This window comes from Nannospalax galili, unplaced genomic scaffold (genome assembly GCF_000622305.1).
Source record: "Nannospalax galili isolate Female #2095 unplaced genomic scaffold, S.galili_v1.0 scaffold492, whole genome shotgun sequence".
Taxonomy (NCBI): Eukaryota; Metazoa; Chordata; class Mammalia; order Rodentia; family Spalacidae; genus Nannospalax; species Nannospalax galili.
In genome coordinates, this window is record NW_008332217.1 from 217815 (window position 1) to 235259 (window position 17445).

General features: G+C 47.3%; 1 protein-coding gene across 1 annotated transcript in view; it reads left to right on the forward strand.

Annotated features, from left to right (window-relative positions):
- The first annotated feature begins 497 nt into the window (after positions 1 to 497).
- The window catches only part of Eya2 (EYA transcriptional coactivator and phosphatase 2), a 165536-nt gene continuing 148588 nt past the window's right edge, over positions 498 to 17445 (forward strand). The window contains exon 1 of the mRNA XM_008827425.3: positions 498 to 520. The gene's annotated coding sequence lies outside the window, so the exon portion shown is untranslated. The remainder of the gene's footprint in view (positions 521 to 17445) is intronic.

A 17445-nucleotide genomic window follows, 5' to 3' on the forward strand; every position in this document is an offset into this window, starting at 1 on the left:
AGCAAAAATTGTGGGTGTCATCGGGGACACGCCTCCCTTCAAGCTGGTGAATGACTAGAGAAACTCTGAATTCCACAGATGCCCAGCCAAATCTCCACGTGGTCTTATTCTGGGTTTGGATCAGAACTGTGAGTTCACATTAACCTTGATCTGGAGCTGGGAAAATGGCTCCACACCCCAAAGTTCTTACCAGGCAGTAAGGGAGGGCCTGGCAGCCTGCCCTGCTGAGCACAGGTAGAGTTATGGGAAGAGGAGGAAGCACTGACAGCATGTTTGGCCAGCATGGTGCATGCGGCATCCCGCGGGTACTTTCTCAGCCTGGGCTGAGGTCCTGGCACTGACTGGGCAGGCATGGAAGGTGAGCTTTCCCTGGTTGATTCTCTGATTTTCTTTCTTTTCTAAGCTAGCCACTGCCTCCAGACTTGGTCATGCAGTCAGCACTTAATGAGCACCTACTGTGTAGCAGCCAGGCCTCACACCTGGCATCTAAAAGTCTGAAGGGGCAGAAGCTGTGCCCAAGGTAGGTTCCGTCTTACCCGCCATCTCTACACCCTGGGGTTTGAGGTTCTTTGTGACTTTTTCCTTTTATTGTATTGTTTTGTTTGTAATGCTGAGGCTCAAACCCTGAGTCTCTGTATGTTAGGCAAGTGCTCTACCACTGGGTCACACCTTAGCCAGCCATTTATTCTATTATTTTATTTTTTACATTTATTTATTTTTGTGTGTATGTGCACCCACACACATGCACACATGCATGTGTGCACACATATGCCATGAAGCACGTGTGGAGGTCAGAAGACAACTTGTAGGTCACCAGTTCTCTCCTTCTACCAGGGATGGAACTCAGGCTGTCAGACTTGGTGGCAAGCACCTTTACACACTGAGCCACCTTAGCCCTTATTTACACACTTTTATTTCTAATTAAAAAGAAGTAATTAGGGCCAGGGAGATGGCTCAGCAGGTGAAAGGCTCTTGATGCCAAGCCTTATGGCCTGAGTTTGAGCTCTGAGGACCTACATGGTCCTCAAAGATTCTATTCTTTTTCAAAACAGGTTTTCCCTGTAGCCCCAGCTGGCCTGGACTCACTTATGTAGACCAGGATGGCCTGGAGCTCACAGATGTCTGCCTACCTCTGCCTCCTGAGTGCTGGAATTAAAGGTATATGCCACCATAGCTGGCTCCCAAAGATACTTAATACTGAAATTTGTAAATGGCAGTGTGTGTGGTGGTATGTATCTGTAATCCCAGCACTCAAGAAGTAAAGGTAGATGGATCATGAGTTCAAGGCCAGCCTGGGCTACAAAGTGAGACTCTGTCTCAAAACAATAAAAATAAGTAAAAAAAAACCCCAAAAACCAAGGGTTGGAGGTGTGATTTGTTGGTAAAGCATTTAAAGAGGGCATCAGCTCCCCAAGAGCACGTACAGGGCTCTGAATTTGATCACCGGTATTGGCCAAAACCAAAACAGAACAACAAAAACAAATAAAAGAAAAGCCAAAGTAAACGTTACCTTAGGTGACAAAAATCCTTACAGATAGGATTGAGTTAAAGAGATGAGGAAGTGATCTTGGATTATCCAGGTTGGCCTCAAATGCAATAACATGTGTTTCTAAAAGAGAGGAAGATGACTTCATACACACACACACACACACACACACACACACACACACACGCACGCACGCACGCATGCACGCACTCAAGGAAGCAGTACAAAGACAGAGTTGAAGATACTGGCCTTGAAGAGAAGACTGGAGGGATGTAGCCACAAGCCCAGGGGCAGTGGCAGCCCCCAGAAACTGAGGCAAGACACAGTCTCTCCCTGAGGGCTCTGAGAGACACAGCTCTGTAGATACCTTGACTTAGAGGAGCCAGTGATGCTGACTTCTGTTCTTACAAAGAGTGAGAGCATGCATTTGTGTTTGTTCTAAGCCACGTAAGAGTGCAGCTATGGGAAACAAGACAAGAGGCTTTCTGGGGCATCTCTGAGTGATAAAATATAAGTACCTTGCACTGTAGCTTGTCCCAAAGCGCATGAGCTCATCCGTTCTTGATGACAGGCACAGAAGCCTCAGTTTACCTGGGTGCCTCTTTGCCTCTTGCTTCTTCTTTAAAAATTATTTTTATTTATTTATTTATTTATTTTTGGTCTTTTTGAAACAGGGTCTCCCTGTAGCCCCAGCCATCCTGGAACTCACTATATAGACCAGGCTGGCCTTGAACTCACAGAGATCCGCCTGCCTCTGCCTCCCAAATGCTGGGACTACAGGAGTGCGCCACCTCACTCGGCTTTTTTTTTTTTTTTAAATTTTATGTGTATGAGTGTTATGCCTGTGTGTGTGTAGGTAAGTGCACCTGTGTCGTGCAATGCCTGCGGAGGACAGAAGAGGCTGTCGGATCCCCTGGGACTGGAGTTACAGACAGTTGTTAGCTGCCATGTGGGTGCTGGGAATCGATCCCAAGTCTTCTGCAAGAACAGTCAGTGTTCTTAACTGCTGAGTCATCTCTCCAGCCCCTGTCCCTTGCTTCTTACACCCCACTGGTCACTGAGACTTGTCTAAATGACTCTGAAATGGCTTGACACACACTCTGCACTTTCTTTTAAAGAAATATTTACATTTATTTTGTGCTGTATGTATGGTGTATGTGCCTTGTGTGTGAATGCGGGCACATGCATGCCACAGTGCACATGTAGAGGTTAGATGACAATCTTGGGTGTTGGTCCTAACCTTCTACCTTGCTTAAAATGGTCTCTTTGTTTGCTGCTGAAAACTCGTTTCTGAGATTGTCCTGTCTCTTCCTCCTATCTTTCCACAGGAGTGCTGGGATTACAGATGCACTACCCTGCCTGGCTTTCTGTGTTCTTGGGATTTGAACTTGGGTCCTTATACTTGCACAGCAGGTGTTTACCCACAGAGCCATCCCCCCAGCCCTCATTCTGGCACTTTCTTCCCTCCAGCCAGCTCCTGCCACACAGGGAGGAGTTAGAAACCAAATGTGTGTCGCCACCACAAAATGCCGGGTTTTCTGCCATTCTGAGAAAGCAAGGTCCATGTTGAATGTGCTTGTCAGTGATGTCAAGAAAGTCACGTTAAACAGATACAAGATTTTCCATGAGGGACCCTGGTTAAACTCCTCACCATCGGACACAAAGTACATGCTCAGGAAATAGGAAGTGAAGCTGGCTTGGGGAACGATGTACAGGAGGGAGCTGGCTGGGTGACAATGGTCTTTCGCACAGCATTGTGCCTGTTGCTGTTCACATCAGGATGCCTCTTTTTCCTCAGAGCCCTCACCCATGACATTCTGGAGGTTGGGAGTCTCTCTCTGTTGGAGGGGGCTGCACATTTCAGAATTTGCTGTAGCAGCATCTTCAGGAGGATCACCCCAAGTGTGAGACCAACCTGGGCTAGCTAGTGAGTTCCATGCCAGACAGGGCTACATAGTGAGACTTAGTAACAAAAAAAAAAAAAAAGTCTGCCTGCAGACATTGCCAGGTATCCTCTCTGCCAGGCAATGGGGTCGGGTGGGTTTGCACAGTAGCCCCTCACCACCTTAGCCAATCCCAGTAGGGCATGGTCTCCCAGCATGGCTTCATCTCAGTCTTCCCACAGTGTCCTTGACTTCCACCTGTGCCCTGCCACTTGCACCCCCAAGACAGACACACACACACACACAAACACACACCCCTCTCCCTCTGCTTGCCCACTCTGGAAGCATCAGAGAAGGAAGGATGCCTTGATCCTGTCTTGAGGTCTCAGGCCCTGAGTCCTGCTCAGTCCTGTCCACTGAGAGGAATGCCAGAAGCCACAGGCCCTGGGCACAGACCAGTTGAATCTAAAAATCTCAAGAAGGAAGCTTGGAAAAGCTTGCAAGAAAACAACTTTTATTTGCTGTTTGTTTGTTGGGGTGGGGAGGAGATACTGAGGATTGAATCTAGGGGCCTTATGCATGCTAGGAAAGTGCTTTACCATTGAGCTATGCCTCCAGCCAAGAAGATGACTTTTGAAAGGGCCCCTCTGGCCACACAGAGCAGATTAGGATTGGAGACCCCAGTTCTGAATTAAGCTTAGGAAAAGGAGGCATGGAGGCTGATCTCATAGTGTTGTGATTCTAGATGGCAGGAGCTACAGCAGCTGAGATTTCCTGACCTGCTTGCTGAACACCAGATACTTCCCAGAGTGTTTCACCCGTACAAATTTATGTTAACTCTCCCAGCCCCCAATGACCTCTCTGACTGCAGATTGCATGACTCCCATGGGTGGGCAGGGAACGAAGGCACGGAGAAGTTGTGTGACCTGTCAGAGGAGTTGTATGACCAGTCCAAGGTCATGTGGCTGGGCTTTGGAGTCCCCCTATTGAAGGATGGACAGATTGCCACTCTGGCCATACCTGGCCCTAGCAGGTGTTTCCCAAACAAACTCTACATCCTACATCCCTGATTCTATATGTTTGGCAGGGGACCCAGAGCAGTTCTGCATCCTGTCTCCTCTGAGGTACTCTGTGTCCTCAGGGCTGAGCCCAGGTCTGGTGCATGCAGCAGTCAAAGATGGTGATGTTCTAGACCCGTTCTCATGGGATTTTAACAAGTGTGTGTGTGTGTGTGTGTGTGTGTGTGTGTGTGTGCGTGCGCGAGCATGCAGGTACATGTATGGAAGTCAGGAGACAGCCTCCAATGTGAGTCTTCACCTTCCACTTGTTTGAGACAGGGTCTCCTGTTGTCCACTGCTGCATAAAACCTTCCTGGTTTGTGCAGGAAGCCTGCACAGCGTGCTGCGAATCTCCTGTCTTCTCCTCCTGTCTCTCCATAGAGTGTTACAGTGTCCAGATGTACCTCATAGTTCTCTTGCTTTACCCACTGAGACATCTCCTTGGCCTGAATTTTTTTTTTTTTTAATACCCAGACATGTCTGATTCAGTTGGTCTGAAGTGGGCCCAGATACTATTTTTTTAAAGTCTAAAGGTGAGTGAAATGTGAAGAGAGGACCCAAAGGTAGTCAGGGTGATGTGGGGTAGATGGATAGGCAGTCTCCCCCAGGAGGTGGCCTTTGGCTATACCAGTTAGACAGCAGAAACAGTGCTCTATGTTGAAGGAACTCTGCATGTGCAAAAGCCCAGTGTCCCATGGGCGTGTAATACCGGGGTGACAGAACATGGGCTTCAGGGAGGCAGAAGACTAACCATTGGTCCTAGGCCTCAGAGTTCTTAAGCTGGGGTGGAGAAGGAGGGTTCGGACGTCTGCTCACTGAATCAGTTAGACAACTGGATGAACCACAGCCAGAACGCATGAGGGGAGGGGCATGCTGGGGGTTTGGGGTGAACAGGACAGAAAGCACCAGCGTGTGTTGCCTATGAGGCCGGCGTGGTGTCTGAGCCTTTCTTTTCAGTTTGATAAAGGGGTGCACTGTGCTTCGTTGTAAAATGGGTTTCTTACTGTGAGCCTCCGTCAAAGAAATTGAAAGCCACTGTTTTTTTGTTCCTGTTAAGTTTGGAATTTAGCCCAAGGGCAGTGGGGAGCCATTAAAGAGGTTTTAGTGGGGGCAAGGCAAGGTTACAATGGTGTTTAAAAACCTCGCTCAGGGAGTTGGCAGAGTGGGTCTGGGGGAGGCAGGCCAGGAGGCTGTTGGAATCAGTCACCCGGGAGTGACAGACAGACAGCTGGCGGGTAGGGGAGGGTGGAGATAACTTTCTAAGTGTTGTGTGTCCCCGCAAGACGCAAAGGACTAGAGTATTGAAAGGTTTCATTTCAGCTTTTGCCTCCTGACCCTCCCTGGGGAGCCCCAACCTCCTACTCACCCGTTTTCTGGGTCAGAGCCATCCCAAGCATGGTAGACAAAAAGGTTTTATTTTGTTTTATTTTTGTCTGATGTGTGAGCATGAATGTGTGTCGACATGTGCATGCCATAGTGTGCGTATGGAGTCCGAGGACACCCTAGAGTGTGGATCTCCACTTTCTACCCTGTTTGAGACAGGGTCTCTCTGTTATTTACCACTGTACCACATGTTATCTGGCCCATAAGCTTCTGCTTGCTGGGGTTACAGACAGGAGCTACTGCACCTGGGTTTCCATGGGTTCTAGTGATTCAAACCAGGTTCTTACACTTCCATGGTAAGCGCTCTACCCTTTAAGCCACCTCCACAGCAGAGTGCTCTTATCAGCAGAACACTTTGAAGCATTAGCTCATTTAGCACCCTCACATAACCCTATAGGGAGGTGCTGATATTGTCTCCATTTCACAAATGAGGAAACTGAGGCTCAGAAAAGGAAACTTATCCAGGATCACAGCTATAATCCCAGCCCTCGGGAGGCTAAGGTAGAACTGCTGTGAGTTCAAGCCCAGCCTGGGCTACATGTAAGTTCTAGGCCATCCTGGTCTACAGAGTAACTGTCTCAAAAGCAAAAGGGGTTGAGGAGATGGCTTAGTGGGTAAAGAGCTTACTGTATAGGTATAAGGACCCGAGTTCAGCTCCCCAGCACTCATGTGAAAAATTGGGCATGTTGGCGGGTGTCCTTAACCCCAGCACTGGCAGAAGGGGAACAGGCAGACTCCAGGGGCTCGCTGGTTATTAGTCAGGCTGGTAAAAACAGTGAACTCCAGGTTCTGTGAGAAAGCTTAGATCCAACAACAAAGTACAGACGCAATTGAATAAGACACCTGACGTCCACCTCTGGCTTCTACATGTGCCCGAACACCCCCCACATGCGTACACACACACACACACACACACACACGAAGGTGTTGCATAGCTGGTTCTCCAAGCAGTGCGGCCCCAGGTCCTTGTCCTGCAGCATCTGTGGTGGTCACACAGGTGACAGTCACATGGGTAGAATTGGGGATAACCATTGGCTGATGATAAGCAGCGATTTGATGAGTGATAGCTTAGAGCTGTGAACCTCAGAGCCTCGAAGGATAGGAGTCACCTGTGCTGCTGTGAGTCCCCAGCCTGCTCCAGTGAGTGAGCACCTGAGCTGGGTTCAAATTCACCAAGTATGCTACATCACCCCTACCTCCCAATCCAAGCTGACTCTTATGGTGAGGTACTCAGTGTCAGCACTCAGGCCCCACTGATACCCTCTGGCCAAGTGGGAGCTGTTGACCTCATTATACAAGGTCAAACAGGAAGGAGCCTTTAGCTCCTGAGCAAAGGGGTCAGGCCTCAAAGTTTGGTTTCTTTCCGGCTCCTCAAATCCGAAATTTCCAATCTCCACTTCTGACCCCCAGCTATAGACCCAAGTTTGATCTCCAATCCCCGGGAGCCCTTAGAGTCATGGTACCTCAGTTCACCTTCTGCTGTGGAGAATTCTGGAAAGGCCTTGGCCCCCAGGTGCTACTTCAGGACCTAGGCCCTGTGTCTTGTAGCTCCTGAGTCTGACCCGACCTGCCTTCCCATTGTGGAAAGCTGTTTTCCTTGGCTCTGGATGGAGACAGGTGATCCCATCTGGTTGATTCGGGCCCAGGCCTGTTCGGTCTCCAGACACTCTGAGGCTTGGCCTCCTGACTCCTCTGGGCTTGGCACTGCTCAGCCTGCCTTGGCTCCCATCCGCCAGGCTTGGCCCTGTAAGGACGAGTGGCCCTTTTCAGAATGTTTGTCCAGTCAAGGTTGACAGCTTCCCCAAGCCACCGTCTGTTGACTTTCCTGGGAAGTCCTGGCTCCCCAGCTCTGCAGATTGTCTCTCTGGCTTTGTTTTCTCTCTGGGGTGGAGTGGGTGTGGAAGGCAGGGAGGCTGGCTGTGTTCACAGAACCACAGGTCTGAAAGTTGCCATCCATGTGGGCTGGGATGAGGGAGCATTGTGATTCTGTGATCGGTGGCACTTGATGAGTCTTTGGAGAACTTTTAAACACTGTACAAAGGATGTGCTCTTGACAACCAGGATGCGTTTATTTGTTTCTGTGGCACCAGGGGGTGGAACCCAGAGCCTCTTGCACACTAGGCAAGTGCTCTGTAGTGAGCTGCATCCCCAGCACAACAGCCAGGAAGTGAACAAAGATAACTACCATCTTTAAATTTTATTTGTTCACTTCATTTATTCATCCGTTCATTCACTCAACAAAGATTCAGTGCGTATTCTACACCAGGCACTTCTCCAAGCCGGGAGAGACACAGGAAGTACTGTCTAGTTCCACTCCCTACCTCATGGGGTGTATTAAGGTCTCAAACAGCTCAGTTCATAAAGGATATGACAAGCGTTACACATACAAGCCACACGTGCAGCTTGAATTGGAACATTCATGAACAAAATGCATCACATTGTGTTGCTTCTGGTTCTGAGTCTTGGCGAGCTAGTGTGTTTAGACACCTGTCAATCTGGGCTAGGTACACTGAGACCCGAGTGGCTCATGGTGACTATACAGTATCTGGAGGGAGAGGCAGACGGGCAGTGACACGTGGCGTGTGTGACAAGGTCAGGACACCATGCCAACCACTCCAGTAGAGTGTTGGGCTTCCTGGAAGCAAGGACATTGTGACAGTTACCCAGAAACCTAGTGGGCAAGGTGAGAGTCAAAGGCGGAAGGAACAGTTATGCATAGATCCCAGCGTGGCAGGAGCTTGCTGCCTTTAAGGGACACTGGGTAGAAAGCAGATGCCACCAAAGGAGAAGAAGTATAGAATTCAGACTTCATGAAGAGCAGAGCTGCTGGCACCTGGGGACAGCTGCTGTGGGCAGGTTAGTGCACACATCTGGACAGTTAACCAGTTGACATGATGTACTCAGCCAATTGCATAAAAGATGAAGAAACTAAGCCCTTCGTCTGTGATTGGCTAGGTATGACCATGTGGCCCAGGTCTGGTCAATGAGGCATGGAGATGTCTCCCCTGTGATAAAATGAAGACACTATACAGGGAGCTCTGGTCCACTTTCTTCCTTCCTGTCAGGTGGTGTTTATGCAGTCCTGAGACGCAGCCATATGCAAGGTGCTCAGCTACTGTTGACCCTTGTAGACCACCATTTGTGTCTTCTGTCTGCATCATGGTAAAGTGAGCTCTTCTGGCTGCTCTGTGTGCATTGTGGACAGAGCCCAGGAATAGCAAACGTTTATCTGGCACTTCCTCTGTCCTGAGCTTCTTCCTCATAGCACCTCTCTTAGGCACGTGCTGAGGAAGGAAGGATTCACAGCTAAGCCTTGTGCCTGTGCCTGCTAAGGGCTCAGAGCCCCAGAATTGCCGCCCACAGTCACCACTCAAAAATAGTGTCAGCCACCCACCCTGGATCTTAGGGGTGTGCATTCAGATCCAGCATTCAGATCCAGCACTCACTCAGCTTGGTTGGCTTTTTCATACTGTGCCACCTTTCTCTCTCTCTCTCTCTCTCTCTCTCTCTCTCCCCCCCCATATGTTAGTGTGTGTATGTGTTCGTGTGTGCAGTTACATGTGGACAGCAGAGGTTGATGTCAGGTGTCTTCCTTAATTGCTCCCCACCTTATTTTTTGAGGCAGGGTCTCTCACTGAACCTGGAACTCACTGTTTTGGTTAGACTGGCCAGTGAGTGCTGGGACCCTCTTGTCTCCACCTCCCCAGTACTGGCAGGTGCACGCTGCCATGGCTTTTATAGGAATGCTGGAGATACAAGCTCAGCGTATGTGGTGAGTCCTTTACCAACTGAGCTGTCTCCCCAGCCCTTTGTTTTTTAACTGATTAATTTAAAAGTTTATCCCCCCACATACCCACCATTCCTCTAAAACAGCATCTCTTGACCTTGGAATTTTTGCTTCTCTGAGCAGCTAAGTCTTTACTGCAGGGGTTTCATTTTTTTCCTGGAAGGTTCTGCCTGGATGTTACATGTGGTCCAGGGAATGTCCCTGAGGCTGGTTTGGGCTCTCGTTGGCATTGAGAGGTACTGTCCCACTCTATTGAACAGATGTTAAAAATGTACCATCAAGGGACCTTTGGCTAATACGCTAAATTTGCTGATAGCAAACTAGAGCCCTTTGAAGTGCAGAGGTTTTCGTGGTGAGCATGAATGGAGTGATTACATTTACACACTCAGAGTGGGTATACAGGACATTGCTCTCAAGTGGTCACCATCTCAAAATCCCTGCCCTCGCCCTCCACAGCCACTGCTTTAGATGTCAGAGTTTTCCACTTGCCTAAGTGTGTAAACAGAGGGCAGGTCCTCCAGTTGTGAGGAGACACTGGTAGCTTCTGCAAACACTTCAGGGTGTTACAGCTAGGGGAGAAGGGTGCCACTGGTGTCTAGAGAGAGAAGAGGAGTGAGCCCATGGTTGACAGGCTAGGCCTGCTCAGACAGCGTCATCTGACCCAAATCTAAGTAGTATTAAGACTGAGAAATACTGAGACAGAAAAATGTTCATTGCATCATTGGTTAATGGTTTGTGTTCTGGTATATAGAACCAAATATGTATGTCTGCCTCTATGCCTGTTAGGAGTACAAATTTTATACACATATACAATAACCTGAATGCTCATCAGTTGAGAAAAGGTTAAATAAACCTTGGTAATTCATCTCTGGTCTATCATGCAACTGTTAAAAAGAACTAGGTTCTCTGCATATTGTCACCAAAAATTGCACATGATGTATTATTTAATGGGATTATAATATATACAACAGGTTGCTGGAGGGATGGCTCTGTGGTTAAGAGCACTGATGCTCCTGCAGAGGAGCCAGGTTTGATTCCCAGTATGCACATGGTGGTTAACAACTGTCCTAACTCCAGTTCCAGGGGATCAGACACCCTCTTCTGACCTCCTGGGGCATTGAATGGCGTGGGTGTACTTAGACACATGCAGGCAATACATTCATGCACATAAAGTAAAAATAACAATTTTTTTTTTCAAAAAAAATATATACAACAGATTTTTTTTGTTAAAATAAATTAATTGTAAGTGATAGTAAGGGATTTTCTAGTCATAATGATAACGGTATTAGACTATTTCCCAAAGGAGTCTTTAGAGATTCCTACTGTGACATTTATAAATGAAATTATATTTTGGGATCAGAAACTCTAGATTGCTGATTGGCAGATGATGGATGGACCAATGATAGATGATAGATGGACAGATGATAGATGATAGATGGACAGATGATAGATGATAGATGATAGATGATAGATGGACAGATGATAGGTGATAGATGATAGATGGACAGATGATAGATAGATGATAGATAAATGGTAGATGATTGATTGATGATAGGCTGGATAGAGAGATGCTAGATAGTAGGGAATAGATAATAGATACAGGTTGATCAAAGATAATACATGGATGATGGACAGGTGATTGCATGGAATGCTGGATAAGGCTGGGTAGGGTCACTCACCAGTGTTCATTTCTCTGATGTGCATCAGCTACCTGTGCTGTCCCCAGCTATCGTGACAGATGGCAAGGAGGCAGTGTTGAGCAGGGCGGCACCCTCAGAGTGGACAAATGAACACGCACCCTATTTCAGGAGAGTGACTCAAATTGAGAAGATACGTAAAGCATGGTGGTGGAAGGGATGGTAGAAGGGGATCGTATTGGGTGGTGGGATCAAGAAGGGCATCTCTGAGGAAGTGACATTTGAGGAAACACTTTAAGTGCAGGAAGGAACTACAAGAAAAGGCTTTTGGCAGAACCAACTTGCTCTGTGATGTCCCTGGGGGAGATGGCAGGAGGGCAGCACTTCCTGGAGGGCATATGGGAAGGGTGGCAAGGCCTGGAGGAAGTCTGATATCAGACCTGGGTCATCATGGCCCACAGGTGTCTTCTGACCATTGGCAATTATTTTCAAAGTGGAAGAACATTCCATCCACACCATGCTGGGAGGTGGAATGAGAGGTGTGCCTGCCACTGGCTACAGAACCTGAGGGAACTTTCTTCTATGGCTTCTCAGTACCACCCCTCTGGAGGATGGAGAGGAGAGGTTTCTCTGTACACACTCTGCCCTCAGAACTTTGCAGACAGCCAGGTGTACCATCCTCACCAAAGTTCTAGGAAATGGCTACTGACTGCCCGTGCCCCCATTTGTAGGCTGAGAAAGTCAAGGCAGAAAAAGTGAAGCAAGATTCCTCATCACTAGTGAGTGACAGAGCTGGAGTGGACCAGGTGTCCAGTACCCACAGGGAGCCTATGGCTGGCCCCGGCTGGCTCTGCCCACCTCCCACACTCCCTGGGACAGTGTATGAGAATGTAAGTGCTAGGGGCTAAGAGATGCCTCAGTACAGTGCTCCCAGTGCAAGCATGAGGACCTTAGAACCCATGGGAAAAGCTGGTGATCCATATGTAATCCCAGCACTAGGGAGGCAGAGACCAGAAGATCGCTGAGGCTCCCTGGCCAGCCAATCTAACTGAATCGATGAGCTCCAGGTTCAGTGAGAGACCTTGCCTCAAAAGCAATGTGGAGAGAAATTGGGAGCGATTGAGGAAGACAGCTGATGTAGACCTCTGGCTTCCAAATACATGAGTACACTGTCCCCCACACTAACACAGAATATAATATTGTTTTAATATTGTAATTTGCTTGAATCGCCACTCACTTAAAAAAAAACATTTTAAAAACTCTAAACCCCTCATGAAATAATTGATTTGGACCACATCATCTGAGAGTAAAACCGATAGGCTCAAAGTTGGTGGGGAGCGCCCTGATGGGGTAAGCAGGGTGCTGCAGTTGAATACACAGGGCCCTGCTGACATCACTCAACAGGGTCCTGATGAGAGACAGTAGAAGGGCTTAGCATCACCTCTGAACATTACTGTCCCCTCAGCTCAGCTGAGCCTGCTCACATCTTAAATCTAGCTTACAGGAAATATACTAGAGGGAGAAATAAATTAGGCTAGGAACAGAGAACTCTGAGCATGGGGGTACTCTGCAGCCCAGGTAGCTTGGTGGATCCCACGTGTCAGTTGTCTGTACAAAAAAGGACAGGTGGCTGCTCCCATCGAGTAAGTGTAAGGGGCGCTATGAGCAAAGCAGCCCGTAAGCATTGTGTAGACAGCCGCCCTTCTCCTGAGCCAGCGTGGGAAGGGCGTGGTAAGATGATCAAGAAGACTGTTCAAGATGGTACAAGAGCACTGGCAAGATGGCTCAGCAGGTGAAGTCGCCTGCCACCAAGACTGCAACCCTGGGTTCAGTCTCCAGGACCTACATGATGGAAGGCAAGAACTGACTCCTGAAAGTTGCTGTCTGCACCCTAGCATGCATGTACCACCTCTGACTCACACACACACAATAAATGATAGATGATGATAGATGATAGATGATAGATAGATAGATAGATGATAGATAGATAGATAGATAGATAGATAGATAGATAGATAGATAGATAGATAGATAGATAGAAACAAGTAGATAAAATGTAATAAAAAAAAGGGAGGTACAATAAACTATTGTGAATTTGGGCATGATAATAGAAATCGCCCCTCTTTGTCATGGAGTGGAGTGGAGACCAGAGACTTCAAGTCCAAATGGGTCTAAGCACTTCAGCAAAGAGGGAAACAAACCAGAAATCTCACAGACACACATTCTATAAAATCCCGAAACGTGTTGAACCTGTGTGTCGGGGTCTTGGCAGCCCCCTCTTTCCCCAACTGATTCTGTGTTTGAAATTTTCATGAGTAAATCTCCCAGCCTCTGCCCTGAAACTGCCCTTCAAAAAGGAAGGGGAGCCAACAAGACAAAACACTTCACTGAAATCTCATAAAGAGGATCTGCTTTGCAAACAAGGATAAAACATTTAAAGATCCAGGTAGTAGAACATTCCAGATTGAGCATCAGCTTTAGAGGGTGGCTTTATTATTTAAACACTTGTAGTGTGTGTGTAACATATGATGTGTATTTGTGTGTGCACTCTTGCGTACATACATGTGTGCACACGTGGAGGCCAGAGGTCAAATTGGATGTCTTCCTCAATTGCTCTTCTCCTTAATTTTTGAGATGGTCTCTCAGAAACCTGGAGCTTGCCCATCCAGCTGTTAGCTGGCCAGTGAGCTCCGGGGATCTGCTTGTCTTTGCCTTCTTGGTGTTGGGATTACAGAGTCAGACTACTGTGCCTAGCTTTTTATGTGGATGCTGGGGATCTGAGCTCAGGTCCTCAATCTTGTGTGGCAGGCAAGACTGAGCCGTCTCCTCAGGCCCCAGATGGTGGCTTTAAATGTGTCTCTCCTGCTTGCAGAATCTAAGGCAAGTGTCTGAAAGTTTCTGTCCCCACTCTCCTTTTCTCTACACAGGTGAGGATTCTGACAACCTCAAAGGGGCTATTGGGAAGATGAGAGACTTATAACCAACTGCTGATTCTCAGTGAACTCTCACTCTGTCTCTTTTCAGGCATCAGTGCTTCCTGGATTACAGATGAGGATAGGGCAGAAGAAAGTCATTCTAATATCCTGTCTCTAACTGCCAAGCTCTCTAGTGTTTCTCTCCCACACACCTGTCTTCCCCTTGCTTTATATGTAGCCTTAGAACCAAGCTCACCATGGTTCTCGTGGCTTCAGATGGGTGGGCTCTGATCATTGTAACGGACCATGTATAGGGAAAACAGGAAGAAGAGCGGGAAACGGAGAATGGAGGTGAGGGTGCTGGCATAGAGACTTCTGGAAATAGTTGCTGAGAGGGAGCTGAAGGTGGATGCTCTTCTTACCAGAGATCCCATTTTGCCATCTTGCCAGCCTCCCCATGGTAGCCCAGGCCCCCCACTCCGGCCCCATGGCTCTCATCATCACTGTTGCCCAAGTGTCCGTGGCCAGGCAGCCTTCCCTCACAGTAAAAGTCCTTGGAGTATTGCTCGATGCCTTGTTTTTGTTGGTTGTGGATTAGGGTATAGGTCTGGGTTGTTGGCTTTTAATTTTTTTTATGGTTATGCATAAGAAATATTCTATAAAATTCTGAATTTTGCTCCAGGGCCTTTCTGAACCTACCCAGGAATCAGGAGAAACATGGGTGGTCCTGTCTGCTTGTCAGTGCACAGTGGGTCTCTCTTAAAGTTTGCTTCTTCTAGGCCTGGGAAACATTGGCACCATGTGGCAGAGTGTGGCCTCTGCTTGTGCTGTGCACTTTTCGTTAAGCCAGTCTTAAAAGGCTGAGTATTGTCTAATCCAGTGGTTTTGTTTTGGGTTTTGATTTTGCCATTTAACTTTTTGACAGGATCTCCCTATGTAGCCCCAGCTGGCCTGTTAACTCACCATCCCCTGGCCTCAACCTTCCAAGTGCTGGGTAATCCTCCTTGTAATCAGGAACATGCCACACACTTGACCTGTATGACCCATTTATGTAACACTTTCTTTAAAATTTTTTTTTAATTTTTATTTTATGTGTATGAGCATATTACCTGCATGTGCGTAAGTGTACCCATGCCCACAGAGGTCAGAAGAAGGCAATAAATCCCCTGAAACTGGAGTTATGGACGGTCATTAGCTGCCTTGTGGGTGCTGGGAATCGAACCCAGGTCCTCTGCAAGTCTGTGCTCTTAACCGCTCAGTCATCTTTCCAAGCCCCTTATATAACACTTTCAAAATGGTGTTTTAGAGACAGAGAATGGGGTAATGGTCACCAGGGGTAAAGGGTATTGATGGAGATGACATGGGGTGTGCCACACGGGGGAGATCTTTGTGCCATGGAATTGTCCTCCATCTTGATGACAACAGTGGTGACAGGAATCTGCACACATGACAAATTGATGGCGAGCTACACCCATGATGCACCAGTGCCAGTCTCTTGTGCCGCACTGCAGATAGGCAGAAATTGGCAAAGATTCTCAGGGCCTCTATTATTTTTTTTGCCAAGTCCTGTGAGTCCACACACAAAAAAAAAAAAACACCAAAAAAACAACCATAGACAACAAAAATGCATTAGCCTGATCATGAGGCCTAGAATCGCACAACACACAAGGTGTGTTCCTGTTCCAGGCTCTTAGGACGAGAACTCCACGGGCAGTTGGGTGCATAGCCCAACTGTGACTCGGGACCCAGGCTGGGTTTCTTTGGCTATGAAGGATTCCCCAGAACTTAATGCGCTGAAAGATGGTGCCACAGAAGCACCTTGAACCATCCTTTAGGGATAGGGATGTAGCTCAGTGATGGAACACTTGTCTTGCATGCTCAAAGTCCTGAATCTGATCCTCATCACTACAGATATATCAATAAATATATTATTATATATCAATAATTCCTCGTGTTTTCCTCAGAGCAAGTAGAGTTAGCTTGATGTGAAGAGGTGAGACTTCACCACTAGGAGAGTCACTGGGATGACTCTCTCTCAATTGCACTATGAAATAGATTTTACAGTTTTAAATCAGGGGCCCCAGGAATTTTATTTCGGGGGATCACCCCTAAAGAAGAACATGGAAGAAGCTCTGTCAAGTCATGTGGGGTTCATTCAGTCACACAGAGCTGGAAACAGGAGAGCTGGCCAGAAGACTGAGCTTTGAATCTGGAATACTACACGGCAGTGAAAAGAGCCAATTCCACCTTTGGGTCATAACCTGGAAGAGATGCCAAGGTATTTCATTAACAGAATGGAAAAAAACAGGTCCAGGAACAAAATGTACAGATGAACAGCATGCATTCCTAAGGCTGGAGAGATGGCTCAGCCATTGGGGTACCTGATGCTCTTGCAGAGGACCTGGGTTCGATTCCCAGCACCCACATGGCAGCTGACAACTATCTGTAACTTCAATTCCAGGGAATCCAATGCCCTCTTCTGGCCTCCACAGACACTGTAGGCACATGATACACTTACATTCATACAAGCAAAACACTCATACACATTTTAAAAAATGTATTCCTAGCCAGGACATGGTAAGACATGTCCCTAATCCCAGCACTTAGAAGGCTAAGGCAGGAGGATCACCAGTTTAAGGTTAACCTGGGATATACAGCAAGATCCTGTCTCAAAAAGTCAAAATAACTAAATAAGTACAATTCATAAAATGCTTATAGGAACAACATATTTATGGATGGTGTGGGTGTTTGTGTGTGTTTATGACAGAATTAAAAGGTGAGCAGAGGTCTATCACATTAATTATGTAGGGGAGGTGGTGGGGTTTTGATCCTTATCTGAAAATTTTGAAATTATTTTAAAAAATTATTATTTTTATTTTTTGTATATGACTGTATTGCCTTCATGTATGTAAGTGCACTCGTGTTGTTCAGTGCCCAAGGAGATCAGAAGAGGATGTCAGATTCCCCTGGAACTAGAGATATAGATGGTTGTTAGCCACCATGTAGGTGCTGGGAATCAAACTCAGGTCCTCTGAGTTAAGAGCAACCAGTGCTCTTAACTGCCGAGCCATCTCTCCAGCCCCCTTAAAAATCATTTAAAAATGTTATGAGATGCTACCTGGATAATCAACATTTTATCTTAGAAAAAGAGGCATAAGGACTGAGGATGTGGCTCACTTGGTAGAGTGTTTAGCGAGCATGGAGCCCTGGGTTCCATCCCCAGCACCCAAAAACCTGGCACACCTGTAATAGCTGCACTTGAGAAGTGGAGGCAGGAAAATCAACTATCAAGATCA